The sequence below is a fragment of the Nilaparvata lugens genome, chromosome 12 (assembly GCF_014356525.2).
Source record: "Nilaparvata lugens isolate BPH chromosome 12, ASM1435652v1, whole genome shotgun sequence".
NCBI classification, from domain to species: domain Eukaryota; kingdom Metazoa; phylum Arthropoda; class Insecta; order Hemiptera; family Delphacidae; genus Nilaparvata; species Nilaparvata lugens.
In genome coordinates this window covers 30285101-30299055 of record NC_052515.1, presented here as the reverse complement: position 1 = coordinate 30299055, position 13955 = coordinate 30285101, and the positions used below count along the sequence as shown (strand labels likewise).

At 33.1% G+C, this 13955-nt stretch overlaps 1 protein-coding gene across 2 annotated transcripts in view; it reads right to left on the bottom strand.

Annotated features, from left to right (window-relative positions):
• Positions 1-13449, bottom strand: part of LOC120353892 (pollen-specific leucine-rich repeat extensin-like protein 3) — a 56853-nt gene extending 43404 nt beyond the window's left edge. The window contains exon 1 of one of the 2 annotated variants that reach the window (XM_039439331.1): positions 13342-13449. The gene's annotated coding sequence lies outside the window, so the exon portion shown is untranslated. The remainder of the gene's footprint in view (positions 1-13341) is intronic. The other variant, XM_039439333.1, reaches the window with a different exon arrangement.
• Positions 13450-13955: the final 506 nt, after the last annotated feature.

Here is a 13955-nt window from a genome sequence, read left to right as displayed (position 1 = left end):
ACTTGTAGCCATGAATGAAATTGATTATAGAATGATCATTCTATAATTAATTATTATGAAGTATAGAATGATTATTGTGTACAGAATGTAATGTAATACATTCCATACTCACTGATTGCAGCTCTGTACTGAAAATCTCAACAACTCAAGTCCGGGCTAAAAAGCAGCTAACAGCTAACATTTCCACAGTCAATATTTTACATAATCTTTAAATAATATTCTTTATTCATATTCTCATTCATATTTCCTCATATTCCTCTTTACATATAGTGTATTCTTGAAATTTCATTATGCCATTCATTATCAATCGTAAGGAGATCAACGTTGCCGATCCACTGTCTTGTGAATGCCTTCTATAGACGGTAGCTGATACAGGTTTATTGATGTAATCTATATCTATATATATATAAAAGCGAAATGGCACTCACTCACTGATTCACTGACTGACTGACTGACTGACTGACTGACTGACTTACTCACTCACTCACTCGCAGAACTAAAAATCTACCGGACCAAAAACGTTCAAATTTGGTAGGTATGTTTAGTTGGCCCTTTAGAGGCGCACTAAGAAATCTTTTGGCGATATTTTAACTCTAAGGGTGGTTTTTAAGGGTTCAAAGTTTGTCTTTTAGCATGTATATTCTTCTTATTCCAATATCTTAATTATAATTGAAATGTCCATACCATATGTTAATATAGAACTATAATCTAGAGAGAGTACCTCTTCGAAACAGTTGTTCTGGTAACTAAATTAATAATTTTGTCAGGTTGGCTTTAAGTTGAGTGACTTTGTTAGGTTGGCACCAAGTTGAAGATTTGAATGCATTTATGGCGGAAAAATTGATTGGGCACTGCTACTTTAATCCTGGGAATATTATATTACTAGCAGTCAGACTCAATTCGCTCGCCATATCCGTTTAGCCAGCCGTTTAGTCTGGATCCCCGACTGGATCGTCCTAACATATGATAAAAATGCTCAAATGAAAAATGCAGGCGAGCGAAGCGAGCCTGCTGACCTCATTCTTGGACGATCCAGTCGGCGGTCCAGGGGGCGGAGCCCCCTGGCTAGACGGATATGGCGAGCGAAGCGAGCCTGACGGCTAGTATTACTATAAATCTCATCTTATCGTACTCCTCATTATTCGAACTCACATATTACACAATTTTATTTATCTCAATCAACAGCCAACATTTCCACAGTCAATATTTTACATAATCTTGAAATATTATTTTTTCATATTCTTATTCCTATTTACTCATATTCTCAAATATTCTTCATCACATATTCTTTATACTTGAAATGTCATTATCAATCGTAACTAGGAGATCAACGTTGCCGATCCTCTGTCTTGTCAATGCCTTCTATAGACGGTAGCTGATACAGGTTTATTGATGTAATATTAATATAAATCTCATCTTATCGTACTCCTCACCATGTTAACTAACATATTTCACACAATTCTATTTATCTCAATTGGATGATATTCCTTATAGTTTCATGGTGTGCAATAAAAGTGGAATTTTTAAATAGATTCCCCCATAATTTTAAAGATCTCAATTATGGGAGATTATTGTAAAAAAAAATATCTTGACGAATAAATACTTTAAATAATTATTAAATAAATATTATTGGTTATTTTCAAAAGGAATGAATAGTTGATACGACATCAGATGAACCAGTATCAACTATCCTCTTTAGAGGGCAGTGGCAAGGAAGAGAATCGACAATGATGTTCTCCTATCTTTTTCCACTGCCATTATAAACTGGACCTCACTGTAGCTTCATGTTTTCTTCCACATTGAGAAACACTATGATGGTTCATTGATTGATTGATTGATTGAGTACTTTATTTATGTAGATTACAATATATACTGGCTTATACACTTATATACAATAGCTTATGATACAGCAAATTATAGATGAATTTACATAATATAGACTTAGAAAATAATTATTGAACTGTATATGATATGAAAAAGCAATTTTTAATATAATAACTATAGATAATAATCATATTGTTATGCATCTACATAAATTGGCGGAGCTTTGGACATATCAATGTCCATTCTTCGGAAAGAATATTAAAAATATCCTCCCCACTAACTCTCTACCAAAAAATTGTATCCTACCAAATTGTATCCTTTCATGGATACAGGACAAATTAATTAATTTTTAGAACTATCCTCTTTAGAGGGCAGTGGCAAGGAAGAGAATCGACAATGATGTTCTCCTATCTTTTTCCACTGCCATTATAAACTGGACCTCAATCTCTATAGCTTCATGTTTTCTTCCACATTGAGAAACACTATAATGGTTCATGGATACAGGACGAATCAATTAATTTTTAGAACTATCCTCTATACCGAGCAGTGGGAAGGCAGATAGTTTGAATTTTCTTTCGTCTCTTTCTTACGAACAAGGACTTTTCTTTTATCATGAGAATTAAGTTTTCGTGGAGAATTTGTGATAAGAGCCTGTGATAACGGAACGATAACAACATATTTGTGAATATTCATATATTAGAATTTTTGACAACGGGATAGTCTACTGACCTGATAATGAAACAGTTTGAATTTTCATTCTAGCACTAAAATCAAGATTACCATCGAAATAAGAAACATTGATAACGCAGAGCGATGACAAGATCTGTGAAAATTCAGATTTTTCAATTTTTGAAAGCAGTATCATAGTCTAATAGCCTGAAACAGGCTATAGACTGTAGACTATAGACTGTAGGCTATAGACTACAGGCTATAGACTGTATCATAGTCTGAAACAGTTCGAATTATCCTTTTTCAATCATAAAAATTGAGTTTTCGTGGAAAATTTGTGATAAGAAACATTGATAACGCAGGGCGTTCTAACAAAATCTGTGAAAATTCAGATATTTCAACTTTTGAAAACGGTATAATATACTTCTGGCCTTACCGATCACGGTCCAGTTTGAATTTTTCTATTATTGGGAAAATTGAGTTTTCGTGGAAAATTTGTGATAAGAAACATTGATAACGCAGGGCGCTAACAAAATCTGTAAAAATTAAGATATTCAAATTTTTGAAAACGATATGATAGTCTTCTGGCCTAATAATGAAACAGTTTGACTTTTAATTCTAGCACTAAAATTAAGAATACTAACAAGATAAGAAATATTGATTACGCGGAGGGATAACAAGATCTGGGAAAATTCAGATATTTTGATTTTTGAAAACGGCATGATATACTACTGGCTTCTTCAATCATGAAACAGTTTGAGTTTTCCTCCCATCATGTTAAGTTTTCATGTAGTTTTCATTCTAAGTTTTAAGTTAAGTTTTCATGGAAAATTTGTGATAAGAGCCTGTGATAACGTAACGATAACAACATTGTTGTGAAAATTCATATTTTTCAATTTTTGAAAACGGTATCACAGTCTAATAATAGAACTTCGGCTAATATAACAAACTTCGGCTGTTCTTAGTGAGAATTTGTGTGTATTTCTGGCTTCAAAATTCATAAAATAACTTAATTAATACAATGTGCAGTGATAATTAAGTGTAATATTTAACTATAATTTGGTGTTTTAATTTTTCTAAATTTAAAATTTGCATCTCATATTTATTTTTGGACGAAAGTTGACCTTGAACTTCTTACAGAACAAACATAACCTATTTTTTGGACATGTAATCAAAATTTGGGAATGGAATAGTTTTGGGCCAAGCCTGTTGTTCCTTCCCAATCATATTTATATGATTTGTTATTGTATCTACGTATAAATAAATAAATAAATAATCGCCTTCCCGAACATGAAACTGTTTGAATTTTCCTTCCGTCAGGAGAATTAAGTTTTCATGGTAAGTTTGTGACAAGAGCCTGTAATAACGGTACGATAACAACATTTTTGTAAAAAATCCGATATTTGAATTTTTGAAAACGGTATGATAATCTACTGGTCTCCCCGATCATGAACCAGTATTGATTTTTCTTCTATCATGAAAATTGAGTTTTCGTGGAAAATTAGTGATAAGAAACATTGATAACGCAGTGCAATAACAAAATCTGTAAAAATTCAGATATTTGAATTTTTGAAAACGGTATGATATACTTCTGGCCTTCTCGATCACGGACTAGTTTGAATTTTTCTACTATTGTGAAAATTGAGTTTTCGTGGAAAATTAGTGATAAGAAACATTGATAACGCAGTGCAATATCAAGATCTGTAAAAATTCAGATATTTGAATTTTTGAAAACGGTATGATATACTTCTGGCCTTCTCGATCACGGACTAGTTTGAATTTTTCTACTATTGTGAAAATTGAGTTTTCGTGGGAAATTTGTGATAAGAGCCTGTGATAACAATTTTTTCTGAAAATTGAGATATTTAAATTTTTGGAAACCGTATCATAGTCTAATGGCTTTCCCGATTATGAGACAGTTTTGATTATTCTTCCATCATGAAGAATGAGTTTTCGTGGAAATTTTTTGATAAGAGCCTGTGATAACAGAGCTATAACAACATTTATCTGACGATTGAAAAATTTGGATTATTGAAAACTGAATGATAGTCTACTGGCCATGATATACTACTGGCCTACCTGATCCTGAAACAGTTTCAATTTTTATTCTAGCACTCAAATTGAGTCTTCTATAAATTTCATGATAAGAAACATTGATAACGCAGAGGGATAACAGAATGTGTGAAAATTTAGATCATTGAACTTTTGAGAACGGTATGATATACTTCTGGCCTTCTCGATCACGGAATAGATTGAATTTTTCTACTATTGGGAAAATTGAGTTTTCGTGGGGAATTTGTGATAAAAGCCTGTGATAACAAAGCAATAACAGAATGTGAAAATTTATATATTTGAATTTTTGAAAACTGTATGTTATTCTACAGGCCTTACCGATCAAGAAACAGTTTGAATTTTTCATATGTCATGAAAATAAAGTTTCCTTGGAAAATTTGTGATAAGAGGCTGTGATAACGTGGCGATAACAACATTTTTGTGAAAATTCATATATTATTTGAATTTCTCAATACGGTAGGATATACTACTCGCGTTACCAATCATGAAAGGTTTAAATTTTCCTTCTAGCACTAAAATTGAGATATCTATTAATTTCATGATAAGAAACAGTGATAAGGAAATGATAACAGAATCTGTGAAAATTGAGATATTAAAATTTCTGAAAACTGTATGATAGTCTACTTGCCTTCCTGATCATGAAACAGTTTGAATTTTCCTCTTATCACTAAAATTGATATTTCCATCAATTTCATGATAAGAAACATTGATAACGCAGAGCGATAGCAAAATCTGTGAAAATTGAGATATTCAAATTTTTGAAAACAGTATACTAATCTACTGGTCTTCCCGTTCTTGGAACTGTTTGAATTTCTCTTCTATCACTAACATTGAGATTTCTATCGATTTCATGATAAAAAATCTGGTGTGGCGCACTCACACAACTTTCCTTGCCGTTATGAAAATTGATCACCTGACGCTAGTGTTCCCGCGCATCTCAAAGCTACTATTCAAAGATTTTAGTCAGCTGGTGACAGGGCAATAACGCTGAAGACACACATGAGGTCTGCTATCTCTTCATAGTGAATGATTCAATAGAATCAACGATAATTTACAATTGAATAATCATATTTTCTCGAATTTAAAGCTTATTTTCAATTTTAGGTGAAAATGTTACTGAACATTAATTGTAGAGATTTTCATGCTTAATCTACTCCACTTGATTTTTTTGTTTGAATTGTATCTGAAGCCTGATAATTGGGAATCTAAAATCGAACTTTGCATTGATGGGGCGAAGCTCCTGAAATTTTTATACAGATATGGGACTTGTGGCAGTTGATAGTGCTTATTGATGACTATTTTAGGTATTAATTTGATCAAGATCGTTGGAGCCGTTTCCGATAAAATCACGAAAAACCCTGTTTTTGGCAACATTTTCGCCATTTTAGCCGCCATCTTTAATTGCATTTGATCGAAATTGTTCGTGTCGGATCCTTATAGTGAAAGGACCTTAAGTTCCAAATTTCAAGTCATTCCGTTAATTGGGAGATGAGATATCGTGTACACAGACACACACACACACACACACACACACACACACACACACACACACACACACACACACACACAGACCAATACCCAAAAACCACTTTTTTGGACTCTACTTTTGGCACTTTTTTCAGGGGACCTTGGAACGTATAAAAATTTAGAAATTGGGGTACCTTAATTTTTTTTGGAAAGCAATACTTTCCTCACCTATGGTAATAGGGCAAGGAAAGTAAAAACATTGATAAGGGAACGATAACAAAATCTGTGAGAACTAAGATATTTTTGAAAACGGTATGCTAATTTACTTCCCTTCCCGATCATGAAACAGTTCGAATTTTCCTTCCATCATGAAAATGAAATTTTCGTGAATAATTTATGATAAGGGCCTGTGATAACGGAACGATAACAACATTCTTGTAAAAATCAAGATATTTAAATTTTTGAAAACAGTTTCATAGTCTACTCGCCTTCCGATTTGAATTTTTCTTCTATCAGCAAAATTAAAATTTTATGTAAAGTTTCTGATATTAGCTTGTGATAACAGCGTCTCTAAGAATTCTTAAATTTGCATTTTTGAAAACGGTATACTACTTTCCAAACCAATCATGAAACAGATTCAATTTTAATTACAATATTATTATACTGGCTAGTGATATATACTGGAGAGTGTAAGAGTGTAAGTGTAAGTGGGTGGGAGAGAGTGAGTGATATTAAAATTTTATGTAAAGTTTCTGATATGAGCTTGTGATAACGGAGCGATAACAGCGTCTCTAAGAATTCTTAAATATTTGCATTTTTGAAAACGGTATGATATATATACTACTTTCCAAACCAATCATGAAACAGTTTCAATTTTAATTACAATATAATTATACTGGCTAGTGATATATACTGTAGATAGAGCAAGTGTAAGAGGGTGGGAGAGAGAGTGAGTGATGGAAAGAGTGGGGAAGACAAAGAAGCGTGAGATGGAATAGGATGGGAGCATCATCCAAATAATAAATTGGAATGGGTGAGAGAAACGACAACAAAGTTTCCAGTTTGAAATGTCGTTTGAACTCTGAGACACTACCTTTACAGAGAGTGAGAGAGAGTGTGTGGGAGTGTTGGAGAGAGAGAATGAGGGAGTGTTGGAGAGAGAGAGACTGAGGGAGTGTTGGAGAGATTAATTGAGTACTTTATTTATGTAGATTACAATATACTGGCTTATACACTTATATACAATAGCTTACAATACAGCAAAATTATAGATGAATTTACATAATATAGACTAAGAAAATAATTATTGAACTGTATATGATATGAAAAAGTAATTTGTAATATAATAACTATAGATATTATATGTTATGCATCTACATAAATTGGCGGAGCTTTGGACATATCAATGTCCATTCTTCGGAAAAAATATTAAAAATATCCTCCCCACTAACTCTCTGCCAAAAAGAGAGAGAGAGATTGGAGTGAGAGTGAGGGAGAATAAGTGCGCGCCAAAATGATCTCAATAATAATTTTATTGAAATGATGACTATGGAAGAAGAACAATGACCGTTCAGAGTTGGCGGGAAAAAGATGGCGGGAATAAGTTGGCGGGAACGCAGCGAATATCAACCGATGCAAAACAAAACAGTCTGAACCATAATTTTTCTGTTGGAGCATGTGCTCAATCTCTTTGAAATCGTATGCACTAGTGAAGTCCACATTATAATGGCAGTGGAGAAAGATAGGAAAGAACGTTGTCGATCCTTCGACTTGTCAATGCCTTCTATAGACGGTAGCTGATACAGGTTCATTGATGTAGAACGTTGCCGATCCTTCGACTTGTCAATGCCTTCTATGGACGGTAGCTGATACAGGTTCATTGATGTAATATCAACTGTTCATTCTCGTTTAAAATGATCAATCATTTTTTTTAAGCAAGAAATTATATTTTTCAATAATTTCATGATGAAAATTAATTATTTTGGTAATTAATTATTAATTCTACATTAAAAGACGATCTGGCGATCCTCAGTCTTGTCAATGCCTTCTATAGACGGTAGCTGATACAGGTTTATTGATGTAATATCAACTGTTCATTCTCGTTTAAAATGATCAATCATTTTTTTTAAGCAAGAAATTATATTTTTCAACAATTTCATAATCAAGATGGAATATTTTATTAATTGATTATTAATTCTACATTGTTAAAAGGCGATCTGGCGATCCTCAGTCTTGTCAATGCCTTCTATAGACGGTAGCTGATACAGGTTTATTGATGTAATATCAACTGTTCATTCTCGTTTAAAATGATCAATCATTTTTTTAAGCAAGAAATTATATATTACAATAATTTCATATGAAATATTTTGTTCAATTCTACATTGTTTAAAAAGACGATCTGACAACAAGCGAGAAAGAGATAGCGCAATTCGCTCTGTTGATTGATAGACAAGGATAGCGATACCATTGCTAGTCAAACACTGCTCTTATAATTTGCACCTCACTAAAGACTTTAAAACCTTTCCAGAGTTGGAAAAATAGGTCGCCAGCTGTTATAAAATTATGCTGTCAATTGCTTGACGAAATATTTTGAAAATCTATTTTTTTATTTGAATGTAAAAAAATTATTTTTTATTTTGAATATTATATATTTCAATAATTTCATAATAAAGATTAAATATTTTGTTCAATTCTACATTGTTGAAAGACGATCTGACAACAGACCCAAGCGAGAAAGAGATAGCGCTATCTGCTTTGTCGAATGATAGACAAGGATAGCAATACCATTGCTAGTCAAACACTGTCATTATAATGCGGACCTCATTATAGACTTCAAATCATTCAAGAGTTGGAAAAATATATGTCGCCAGTTGGTAATTATGCTGTCAATTGCTTGACGAAATATTTTGAAAATTTATTATTTCATTTGAATATTTAAAATTTATTCTTCATTTTGAATATTATATATATCAATAATTTAATAATAGACATGAAATATTCTGTTCAATTCTACATTGTTGAAAGACGATCTGAGCGAAGCGAGAAATAGATAGCTCTATCCGATTTAATTTATTTTTTCAATTGAATATTTTTTTATTTGAATATTTAAAATTTATTCTTCACTTTGAATATTATATATTCCAATAATTTCATAATAGAGATGAAATATTTTGTTCAATTCTACATTGTTTTAAAAGACGATCTAACAACAAGCGAGAAAGAGATAGCTCTATCCGCTTTGTTGAATGATAGACAAGGATAGAAATACCATTGCTAGTCAAACACTTCTATTATAATGTGCACCTCACTAGACTTCAAAACCTTTCCAGAGTTGGAAAAATACGTCGCCAGTTGGTAATTATGTCTAATAGTGAACTTGTTGTTCAATGCAGCCTGCTTTCTAAGAAAATCGAGCAGCTACGAACACACAAGTGCGCGTCGCAATTGCGCGCTAATCAGCTGTATTTGGACCACACATCATGACACTCGATAGAAATCAATAACATTGACCGAGAAGCTAAAGTCAATGGATTGCTCTATGAGAAGGCAAAGCAGCAAACATAGGAACTCAATAATATTGTTGGAAAAACTGAGAATAATAATTGTTCCACAAGAATGTGGCAACACTCAATGTTTTTAAGAAACTTTTATTATTAATCCATCCAAATTTAAAATTGTTTGTTTTATTCTAATTTTTATTTAGATTGTGATTTGGTGTAGAAATTCGAATGGCCATAACCTATAATATTTGGACAATTTAAAACTAAATTAGGAAATTGAAGAAGTTTTAGGCAATAGCCTGTTTTTTCTTCTCCGATTCTTGTATTTTTTGCTAACCTTATAGATAAATAAATAAATAAACACCGTACTGCAAAGTTGAACAACTCAAGGCCAGCTAGTCTATATTATATCAGAGAAAACTTCTATAATATTTCTTCTTGTATTCTGTGATTATATTGAAGACATAAAACACACAGTTAATACTGATTTTTTTCTGCTGGTAGTGAATACAGAAAGTAGTAATCTATACTATGATAAAGGAAAGAACTGGCTTATACACGTACGGGATGGGAAAATAATGTATGACGCATCATCACGTTTGAACTACTGGACTGATCAACTTGAAATTTTTCATATAGATTCTTAATCAAGCCAGGATGGTTATTGGCCTATTTTCAATATTTCAAGATTTCAGGTGGTCAAGTTTTAAGCTTTTAAATTTTTAAAATAAACCTTTGCTGAGAACGTGTAACTGCTGGTATTCTAATAGAATGTAAAGCCTAATAAAATGTATTGTAAGGAGGGGGAGGAGACAGAGGTGATGGAGGTGGAGGAGGTGGAAGAGGAGGACGAGGAAAAGGAGGAGGTGGAAGAGGAGGAGGAGGAGAAGGAGGAGGAGGAGAAGGAGGAAGAAAAAGAGTGCAAGGAGGAGGAGAATGAAGAAGAAGTGGACGAAGGAGAATAGGTCGAGGAGGAAGAGGAGGAGGTGAAAGTGGATGAAGAAGTGGTGGGGGAGGAGGAGGAGGAGGAGCAGGAGGAAGTGGATGATGAGGAGAAGGAGGAGGAGAATGAAAAAGAGGAGGATGAGAAGGAGCAGCAGGAGACGGCGGAGGAGGAGGAGGAGGAGAAGAAGAAGAAGGATATTCAGGAAGAGGAAGTCTTCAGCCTGGTTGAGTACGGAAAAATGTATTCCAAAATATCTCTTATAATAGACTCCATAATACAATAATTGACTATTCTCAAGAACTATCTCTCTACGATGGAACATAACTATACATATGGTGAACTATACTCAACTAACGGTTTAAAACAAGTAACTTCTTTTCAACCTCAATTTGGATAGCATTATAATAAATAAATAAATATTATTCCATCAAAACTCGGGGGGGAAAACGGTTTTAAACAAAAAACTCTTCTCCAACCTCAATTTAGATAGCATTATAATAAATAAATAAATATTATTCCATCAAAATTCGGGGGAAAAACGGGTTTAAACAAAAAACTCTTCTCCAACCTCAATTTGGATAACATTAAAATAAATAAATAAATAAATATTATTCCATCAAAATTCGAGGGGAAAACGGTTTTTAACAAAAAAAACTCTTCTCCAACCTCAATTTGGATAACATTATAATAAATAAATAAAATATTATTCCATCAAAATTCGGGGGTAAAATATTTGGTCTTAGCATCCCTTCCCAACAAATCATGAATAGATACTTGGGAAATTTATAAATGAATGAAACATGAAAATATGGAAAACAGATCATGAAATATGTAACAAAATCTCCAAGAAAAAATTTCAAACAAGATAACGCTCAATAAAATTTAAACTTACAACTATCGCACCATGTAGAAATTTCTAAATGATTACGAAAAGATTTGTCCTGATATATCCAATAGATTTGCAGCGGTGGTCTCATATTCATTCAAATTGATGCATTTCAATCATTTATTTTTTTCACAAGAAAGAACTGTCTGAGAGAGAAAAACTATTTGTTGTACTATCTCTCTTCAAAATTTAGATATAAAATACTCCCGAATTTTGTCAATTTCCACTCAAAAACAACAAAAATCTTATCTCTTCCTCTCTATTAGTATCGAAACATTATTGACTAATAAACAATTTCACGTGAAAATTCAACCCACAGGAGAAAACAGTCTAAGCCCAACAGTTATGAAGTTTATCACCGGTATTCTATATGAATTCAATATTCTATAATACTTTTATGAATAACTATGCATCAACCACCGATGCGAATCAATAGAACATAACGCCTCTCTTTTTGCGCTCGAAATTATCCAGACACTCCTGAACATGGTGCTTGAGAATAAATATAATTCATAAACAGTAGAAATGGTTTCAATAAAAATACAAAACATGCATATAAAATCACTACTGGGACCCTGATATGTTAAGCAACATGGAATCGAAAGCTCATGAATGGATATGAAATATAGGCCTATTTTTAAACATGGTGCTTGAGAATAGACATAATTCATAAACAGTGAAAATGGTTTCAATAAAAATACAAAACATGCATATAAAATCACTACTGGGACCCTGATATGTTAAGCAACATGGAATCGAAAGCTCATGAATGGATATGAAATATAGGCCTATTTTTAAACATGGTGCTTGAGAATAGACATAATTCATAAACAGTGAAAATGGTTTCAATGAAAATACAAAACATGCATATAAAATCACTACTGGGACCCAGATATGTTAAGCAACATGGAATCGAGAGCTCCCAAATGGATAGGAAATAAAATTATCTTCAGTTATTGAGACACCCTGAACAATAATTCATTAAATTTTATGAAAAGATCTGTGAAAATGAAAATACGATTTGAAACGTTGAAGTGAGAAGGTGTGTTGGGATAACTTGAATCACTACAAGTCACTGTCAATGATAGAAATATCAACACCAATTAGGTTGAGGGTCAGTATTTAAAGCTTTCAGAGTGATTTATCTACTTTTGAACATGAAGGTGAGCTTTTTAATGGGGGTCGAGCTATCTCATTTCTATCAAGGAAAAGATTTTAAGGATTCTAAAGCAATGAATAGTTCATCTTTGAACGTATAAAGCTGAGCTATTATGGAGGTAAAACTATATAATTTCTATCAGAGTTAGTAACCCTTTATTGAATCAATCAAACTATGTTTTAGTACATATGATTCAAAGTTGGAAAAATGGAAGTTTGAAAACGGGAGAAAAATTAATTTGTGTTGGAATTGAAGGTCAGTATTTAAAGCTTTCAAAGTAATCTATCCACTTTTGAACATAAACCTGAGTTTTTAATGGAGGTCGAACTATCTCATTTCTATCAAGGAGTTATGCTTTATTTGAACGATTTTAGAGCAATGAATAGTTAATCTTTGAACGTATAAAGCTGAGCTATTTAATGGAGGTCAACCTATCTAGATTCTATCAAGGAGTTATGCTTTAATGAAATAATTGAACTTTGTTTTAGTACCTATGATTCAAATTTAGGGGAATGCTAGTCTGAAAAGGGAGAGAAATTAATTTGTGATGGTATTGAAGGTCAGTATTGGAAGATTTTAAAGCAAGTAATAAATTATCTTTGAACGTATAAAGCTGAGCTATTATGGAGGTCAAACTATCTATATTCTATCGATTAAATCAAACTTTATTTAAATCAAACTGTATTTAAATCAAATTCAAATCAAACCTTTATGAAATCAAACTGTGCTCTAGTACCTATGATTCAAAGTTGGGAAAATGCGAGTCTGGAAACGGAATATATATAAATTTGTAATGGAATTGAAATAGGGTACTTACGGTTTCACAAGGAACGCACTTCTACGTGTTGCAAAGTATTGCAGAAGTATCGCAATATATAAAGTTTTCAGAAAATAATTGGGAATTGGCGCACTGAAAGAGAACGTACTATCAGCAACAAGTCTGCAGTTGCAGTGAGCCTTGAGCCTTCCCAGGGCCTGAGAGCTCCGAGGAAGCTCCTCAACGGTTCAAAGTTGGAGAGGGAAACGCTGCGTCCGCTGGATTTGAAATGGAGCGCTGTGATTGGTGGAAGTTGGTCATCTGACAAACAGAGCATCATGTTGACCTTGACACTGGCTGGAGCGATCATTTTTATGACGCATGCGCTCTGTAGTGAGGTCCACGTTGTAATGGCAAAGTTTGTCTGTAGTGAGGTTCACGTTGTAATGGCAAAGTTTGTCTGTAGTGAGGTCCACGTTGTAATGGCAAAGTTTGTCTGTAGTGAGGTCCACGTTGTAATGGCAAAGTTTGTCTATAGTGAGGTCCACGTTGTAATGGCAAAGTTTGTCTGTAGTGAGGTACACGTTGTAATGGCAAAGTTTGTCTGTAGTGAGGTCCACGTTGTAATGGCAAAGTTTGTCTGCATTGAGGTTCACGTTGAATGGCAAAGTTTG